At 45.0% G+C, this 8,401-nt stretch overlaps 1 protein-coding gene across 2 annotated transcripts in view; it reads left to right on the top strand.

Moving 5' to 3' along the window:
- Positions 1-2,407: 2,407 nt before the first annotated feature.
- The window catches only part of PIGC (phosphatidylinositol glycan anchor biosynthesis class C), a 43,899-nt gene continuing 37,905 nt past the window's right edge, over positions 2,408-8,401 (top strand). The window contains exon 1 of one of the 2 annotated variants that reach the window (XM_089668877.1): positions 2,408-2,552. The gene's annotated coding sequence lies outside the window, so the exon portion shown is untranslated. Of the gene's footprint in view, positions 2,557-8,401 lie in introns of both variants that reach the window. The other variant, XM_089668876.1, reaches the window with a different exon arrangement.

Below are 8,401 nucleotides of genomic sequence, written 5' to 3'. Positions count from 1 at the left end.
TTATTTAAAAAATTCATTAGTATGTTGATGGAGGGAGGGGGGTGGGGAACCAGGGAAGGCAGAATATAAGTAGACTCAACTTTAGCTTTAGATTATACTGTATGTGCTGTTAAAATAAAGAAACAACATATTCAGTACATCTTTGCCATACATGCACTTTTCTACATGTTTTGTATCTTTAAAAAACTGCAGGTTGTTGTCCTACTTGTTAGTTCTTTTCTTTACTTTCTGTAGTGAGCTGACAATTGCTTTGAAATCCCAAATAGTGTCCCTATACCCCCCCCATAAGGTGTCCTCGTACCCAACCTCTCATATAGTGTCCCCAAACTCTACCCCCTCATATAATGCCCCCATACCCTACCTCCATAGAGTGCCCCCATACCCTACCCCCCATATAGTGTCCCCATACCCTACCCCTCATATAGGGTCCTCACACCCTACCCCCTATAGTGTCCCCATACCCTACCCCTCATATAGGGTCCTCACACCTACCCCCTATAGTGTCCCCATACCCTACCCCCTGCATATAGTGTACTCATACCCAACCCCCCATATAGTGTCCACCTAGTCTGCCCCCTCATATATACAGCGCCTTGAAAAAGTATTCATACCCCTTGAAATTTTCCACAATTTGTCATGTTACAACCAAAAACGTAAATATATTTTATTGGGATTTTATGTGATAGACCAACACAAAGTGGCACATAATTGTGTAGTGGAAGGAAAATGATACATGGCTTTCAAAATGTTTTACAAATAAGTATCTGGAAAGTGTGGTGTGCATTTGTATGCAGCCCCCTTTACTCTGATACCCTAACTAAAATTTAGTGGAACCAATTGCCTTCAGAAGTCACCTAATTAGTAAATAGAGTCCAGCTGTGTAATGTAATCTCAGTACAAATACAGCTGTTCTGTGAAGCCCTCAGAGGTTTGTTAGAGAACATTAGTGAACAAACAGCATCATGAAGAGCAAGGACACCACATCGGACAAGTCAGGGATAAAGTTGTGGAGAACATTAAAGCAGGGTTAGGTTATAAAAAAATATCCCAAGCTTTAAACATCTCACAGAGCACTGTTCAATCCATCATCTGAAAATGGAAAGAGTATGGCACAACTGCAAACCTACCAAGATATGGCTGTCCATCTAAACTGACAGGCTGGGCAAGGAGAGTATTAATCAGAGAAGCAGCCAAGAGGTCCATGGTAACTCTGGAGGAGCTGCAGAGATCCACAGCTCAGGTGGGAGAATCTGTCCACAGGACAACTATTAGTTGTGAATGCCAGAAATCTGACCTTTATGGAAGACTGGCAAGAAGAAAGTAATTGTTGAAAGAAAGCCATAAGAAGTCCCATTTGCAGTTTGTGAGAAGCCATGTGGGGGACACAGCATATAGTGCCCCATACCTCCCCCCACATATAGTGTCTTTATATCCTACTCCCCTCATATAGTGCCCCATACCTCCCCTCCATATAGTGTCCTTACAGCCTACCCCCCCTCATATAGTGCCCCGTAACTCCCCTCCATATAGTGTCCTTATATCCTTCCCCCCTCATATAGTGCCCCATACCTCCCCTCCATATAGTGTCCTTATATCCTACCCCCCTCATATAGTGTCCTTATATCCTTCCCCCCTCATATAGTGTCCTTATATCCTACCCCCCTCATATAGTGCCCCATACCTCCCCTCCATATAGTGTCCTTATATCCTACCCCGTCATATAGTGCCCCATAACTCCCCTCCATATAGTGTCCTTATATCCTACCCCCCTCATATAGTGCCCCATACCTCCCCTCTATATAGTGTCCTTATATCCTACCCCCCTCATATAGTGCCTCATAACTCCCCTCCATATAGTGTCCTTATATCCTACCCCCCTCATATAGTGCCCCATACTTCCCCCTCATATAGTGTCCTTATATCCTACCCCCCTCCTCATATAGTGCCCTTATATCCTACCCCCCTCATATAGTGCCCCATACCTCCCCCCACATATAGTGTCCTTATATCCTACCCCCCCCCCCAAATAGTGTCCTTATATCCTACCCCCCCCCATATAGTGTCCTTATATCCTACCCCCCCCCCATATAGTGTCCTTATATCCTACCCCCCTCATATAGTGTCCTTATTTCCTACCCCCCTCCATATAGTGTCCTTATATCCTACCCCCCTCATACAGTGTCCTTATATCCTACCCCCCCCCCCCCCATATAGTGTCCTTATATCCTACCCCCTCATATAGTGCTCCATATCCAGTACCCTCCTTATAGTACCTCTATGCCCTCCAGCCTACACTACTCCCCCTATAACGTGCCCTCTGTATCCTCCTATCCCAGTCAGTCCCTGTCAGCACTTGCAGAGTTGTACAGTACATAGAGCCAGCGACTTTGGCACATCTCCTGGCTTTGTCTGTCCTGTATGCCCATCACGTGATACAGGCCAGGAGTCCGGAAGTGGTCGCGGTGTATGCTGGGAGTGGTAGTCTTCCGCAGAGGCTGTGTTCCGGGAAGAAGGTGAATACATCCAGGAAGCCCGAGATTCGTACATACAGTGTAGGTAAGACGGAGGAAGGAGTCTAATCCTGGACCGTAAGTGTTCAGCACCCCTGTCAGTGTGGCCGCCTCCTCTGGTGACCGAGCATTGGGTGGCTTGCCTTGCACCGATGCCGGTGCTGTGTAGTGTATGTACCGGTGTGGTTTTGTCGGTCGGCCACGTTTTTATTGTTATAAAGAAGAGATTAGTACAGCTGTCATTGTGAGATGGACACACTGAGCGCTATGAACTGCAGGCAATGGCTAGCCATTCTTCAGGGGTCCTCATAGACACGCCCCCTGCCTCTGGGCTTCTGGTTGCCTGGCAACTTCCATCTCTGGTCATAGCCTCCTCATTTCCTTGCACTGTGCTGTCATGTATCCTTCTCCATGTCTGCTGGCTTCTGATCCAGCTGTTTCCAGTCTGTGTCTCCGGATCCATCCATAGTTGGGGCGGTGGGGCATCTGTCTGTTCCAGGGCAGTCCCACCGCAAGACAAGGGAAAATGCTGCGCCTCCTATGTGCCCGCTTCACACCACTGCGTTGCAGCGGTCTGTGTGCGCTGAACAAAAAGTACAGTGCGAGGCAGTACACCGCATCAGACCATGCTGCAGCCAATTGAAAGTAATGACGTGATATTTCAATAAAGTTTGTTAAAAGAAAAAGGAAGTAATTGATTGAAATCCACTTTCGTGTGCGTGGCATGGATTGAATGCGTGGTCAACTATTGACGGATTATTCCTACCAGAGAGATTGGAAATGAAATCATCAGTCGAGGTGTGTATGGGCCACCATCAGGGCTCCTTCACACAAGACACAGTATGAAAGCATAGTCAAGAAAAATGAATTTATTTGAACCACTTGCTGACCCAGCACAGTATTTCAGTGGGGCGGCTGCTACAGGCATTGCAACGTACTGGTACATTGCTGCCTGTTTCTGGGTTGGGGAAGCACACACGTTCTCCTGCCTGCCTACTCCCCTCTCCACATCCTGGCCAATGATTCATGGATCAGGATCTGCTGCTTGGATGTGTCCATTCACAGCCTAGAGCCCTGTATTGATAAACAACACAGGGCTCTATTCACAGGGAACGTTTGTGTTGTTTTTTCCCTTCTAAGCAGAGAAAAGAAACAAATCCATGTTTAGTGAAAAGCAACACACATTGAAACTTGTTAGGCACACCGTTGATTGCCCGTAGAAGTTAACTCCCTTCCCAGCCAGTGTCATTAGTACAGTGACAGTGTAAGTACAGTGCCTTGAAAAAGTATTCATACCCCTTGATATTTTCCACATTTTGTCATGTTACAGCCAAAAACATAAATGTATTTGTCAGGGATCGGTGTCCCTGCCGCTATACGCTGGGCGGCGCATGAGCAGGACACCGATGCATTCCAGGCAGCGGGACCCGGGCGATCACGATGGCCGCGCATATGCACTCGCGGTCACGGACACGCACCTGGCACCAATGACAGCGCAGGGCGGGCTATTTAAACAAGGATAGAGGTATGTCAGATTGCCGTTTGGTCTTTTGTTCCTGTGTTCCTTTACCTGATCCTGTGTTACTCCGTTGCCAACCTCTGCATTGTACCTGACTCTGATTGTATCCTGCTTAACCCTTGGCTTGCCTGACCATCCTTCTGCCTGACCCTTTTACCGCGCTGTCCGCTAGTTACTGAAACCCGGCTTGTGACCTGCCGGTGCTCTCTACCACAGCCGGATGCACTCAGGGGTCGCGACCTGGTTCCAGTCTGCACCAAGTCCATCCCCACCATCAGGGGCCCTGGTGAATAGCAGGCTGGGACTTAGACCCCGCGCCCTGAGGAAATCCGTGCTGTGGGCTGCTAGAGACACTGCCAGGCAGTTCTTGACAGTATTATTGGGATTTTATGTGATAGACTAACACAAAGTGGCACATAATTGCGAAGTGGAAGGAAAATGATAAATGATTTTCAATATTTTTCACAAATAAGCATCTGGAAAGTGTGGTGTGCATTTGTATTCAGCTACATTTACTCTGATACCCCTAACTAAAATCTAGTGGAACCAATTGGCTTCAGAAGTCACCTGATTAGTAAATAGAGTAAACCTGTGTGTAATGTAATCTCAGTAAAAATTCAGCTGTTCTGTGAAGTCCCCAGAGGTTTGTTAGAGAATATTATTGAACAGACAGTATTATGAAGGCCAACACACCAGACAGGTCAGGGATAAAATTGTGGAGACGTTTCAAGCAGGGTTAGGTTATAAAAAATATCCCAAGCTTTGATCATCTCAAGGAGCACTGTTCAATCCATCATCTGAAAATGGAAAGAGTATGGCACAACTGCAAACCTACCAAGACATGGCTGTCCACCTAAACTGACAGGCCGGGCAAGGAGAGCATTAATCAGAGAAGCAGCCAAGAGGCCCATGGTAACTCTGGAGGAGCTGCAGAGATCCACAGCCTAGGTGGGAGATTCTGTCCACAGGACAACTATTAGTCGTGCACTCCACAAATCTGGCCTTTATGGAAGGGTGGCAAGAAGAAAGCCATTGTTGAAAAAAAGCCATAAGAAATCCCGTTTGTGAGAAGCCATGTGGGGGACACAGCAAACGTGCTGTGGTGATGAGACGAAAAATTAACTTTTTGGTCTAAAAGCAAATTGATATGTGTGGCAGAAAACTAAAATTGCACATCACCCTGAACACACCATCCCCACCGTGAAACATGGTGGTGGCAGCATCATGTTGTGGAGATGCTTTTCTTCAGTAGAGACAGGAAAGCTGGTCAGAGTTGATATGAAAATGGATGGAGCCAAATACCTGGCAATCTTAGAATAAAACCTGTTAGAGTCTGCAAAAGACTTGAGACTGGGGCGGATGTTCCTTCCAGCAGGACAACAACCCTAAATATACAGCCAGAGCTACAATGGAATAGTTCGAGCTATTTTGCAAAGAAGAATGGGAAAAAATTTCACTCTCTAGATGTGCAAAGCTGGTAGAGACATCCCCAAAAAGACTTGCATCTGTAATTGCAACGAAAGGTGGTCAGGGGGGCCAAATACAAATGCACCCACACTTTTCATAGACTTATTTGTTTTAAACTTCTCCACAACTTTATCCCAGACCTGTCTGGTATGTTCCCCGGCCTTCATGATGCAGTTTGTTCTCTAACAAACCTCTGAGGACTTCACAGAAGAGCTGTATTTATACTGAGATTACATTACACACATGTGGACTCTATTTACTAATTAGGTGACTTCTGAAGGCAATTGGTTCCACTAGGTTTTAGTTAGGGGTATCAAAGTAAATGGAGCTGAATACAAATGTATGCCACACTTTCCAGATGCTTATTTGTAAAAAATGTTGAAAACCATTTGTAATTTTCCTTCCACTTCGCAATTATGTGCTACTGTGTGTTGGTCTATCACATAAAATCCCAATAAAATACATTTACGTTTTTGGTTGTAACATGACAAAATGTGGAAAATTTCAAGGGGTATGAATACTTTTTCAAGGCACTGTATCATCACTGATCACTGTTTTAGTGTCACTGGCAGTTAGTTCCCACCCAGTGTCGGATTGTCCGTTGCACTATCACAGTCCCACTACAAGTCGCTGATTGCCACCATTACTAGTATAAAAAATAAATAAATAAAAATTCCAGTACATATACCATCGTTTGTAGGCGCTATAATTTTCACACATACCAATTAATATACACTTTTTTTCTACCACCAAAAAAATGTAGCTGGATACATTTTGGCCTAAATTTTTTAAGAAATTTGATTTTTACATTTTTTTTTTTAAAGTGAGAAGATTTCCCTGCAAATTAAGGGAATTCCTTGGGGTCCTCCAGATCGCTAAAACTAGTGTCCTCATTAGAAGATGTCCCCTCTATTGCTTTTCTGGGGACAGCCCAAAATTTGAAATTTTCTTTTACTTTCAGTGATAATGGTAAACAGGACAAACAGAGAGGGTGAATCTACCAAATAGGGGCACAGACAGCAGTAAAAACATAACAGATGATCTAATTTCTTTCCACTCTTTCCAAAACTAAAAAACTATTTAGCTTTAGTTATACACTATTTAAAAAAAGGACTGCGGACTGTGTCAGTCAGTAGAGCAGTAAATGGTGTCGGTAGGACTTTGGATGGTGTCAGTCAGTAGAGCAGTGGGTGGTGTCAGTAGGACTGTGGACGGTGTCAGTCAGTAGAACAGTGGGTGGTGTCAGTAGGACTGTGGACGGTGTCAGTCAGTAGAGCAGTGGATGGTGTCGGTAGGACTTTGGATGGTGTCAGTCAGTAGAGCAGTGGGTGGTGTCGGTAGGACTGTGGACGGTGTCAGTCAGTAGAGCAGTGGGTGGTGTCGGTAGGACTGTGGGCGGTGTCAGTCAGTAGAGCAGTGGGTAGTGTCAGTAGGACTGTGGACGGTGTCAGTCAGTAGAGCAGTGGATGGTGTCGGTAGGACTGTGGATGGTGTCAGTCAGTAGAGCAGTGGGTGGTGTCGGTAGGACTGTGGACGGTTTCAGTCAGTAGAGCAGTGGGTGGTGTCAGTAGGACTGTGGACGGTGTCAGTCAGTAGAGCAGTGGGTGGTGTCAGTAGGACTGTGGACGGTGTCAGTCAGTAGAGCAGTGGATGGTGTTAGTAGGGCAGAGGTTAGTGTCAATATTGTTATTGTTTTAAGTTTGTATTATTTTTTACAGTTTTTTTTTTTAATTACATTTAACAATTATTTTTTTTACTATTTTAGGAGCCCTGTTGGAGGCTTTGGTGAAATGTCAGGGGTCTAAACAGACCCCCGATGTCTCACATTTGAGACAGAGAAAGGGATTGAGGGCAGAGATTCCCCAGTCCCTTTCTTTGCAGCCTCAACTGAACTTGACAGAGAATGAATATGAAATGCCCTGAGGCTTCCTGTTCATTCACAAACTAAAGGCTAGTAAACAAAGTTTAGTATGCTACATTTATGAATGAACATAGTCAATGATCGGTACTGATCACTGACTGTGTCCGTTCAGAATACGTTAGGGCTGGTAAATGGCATATTTACTGGCCCCTTCCCCCGCTCTTCATCCTGACACATCACCCGCAGCAGCCAAAAGGAGGAGGGAGGAAGCCAGCAGTATTATGGGGTGTAGGGGTGCCAAGGGAGCACACTGGGCTATGCAAAAGAATAAAAAAGAACCTGGAGAGGAGGGGCCACGGGAGCAGCATTTAGTGGAACTGACCAGCTGTATCCGCTGAACGCTACCCCTCCTCCTCAGAATCAGGCATTCAGCTGCTGCAGGGAGGAAAATACAGTCGATCGGTTCCACTAAATGCTGCCCATACTCTCCAGGTTCCGGGGTCAGCAACCAAGGAATGCAATCTTGTATACATTTTATGTACTGTAACACTAAATTTAGTTGACTTAATCAGAGTAATATTTTTCTGGGATGTCCCAGAATAACATAATAAGGCCCCTGAAGATAATTGATTATGCGGGTTTATTCCATTTTAAATGGCATGCAATTACACCTGTTTTACAAGATGTCATCTGGATCATAGAGAAGTGGCAGTTTGAAGGGAGATGACTCGTTTAAATCCTAACAACCTTTCAAGTATAGTCATAAGCTCACTTGACTGCTTGGCTTTGATATTATCAGGACAGGGATTGAAAGACACGTCACTCTGTTCTGCAAATAGAATCTTTCCAGATCCCTAAATCCAAACCCTCCCTTTCCAGAGTATTAATGTAAAAGTAATTTGATATACAGAGAGAGCTTTCTCCTTTTGGCTTATTAATAAACGTTCATTTATCTGGGTTTTATGATCTGTACAATGAACTTTCAAGTTAGATAGATTGCCTGCTAATTTTTTTATTGCTCCATATTTCACCAGAAAACCTGTA

Source organism: Staurois parvus, unplaced genomic scaffold, assembly GCF_062004578.1.
Source record: "Staurois parvus isolate SC_StPar_1 unplaced genomic scaffold, SC_StPar_1.0 ptg000066l, whole genome shotgun sequence".
In the NCBI taxonomy this organism is placed as follows: Eukaryota; Metazoa; Chordata; class Amphibia; order Anura; family Ranidae; genus Staurois; species Staurois parvus.
This window is presented reverse-complemented; position numbering and strand designations above follow the sequence as displayed.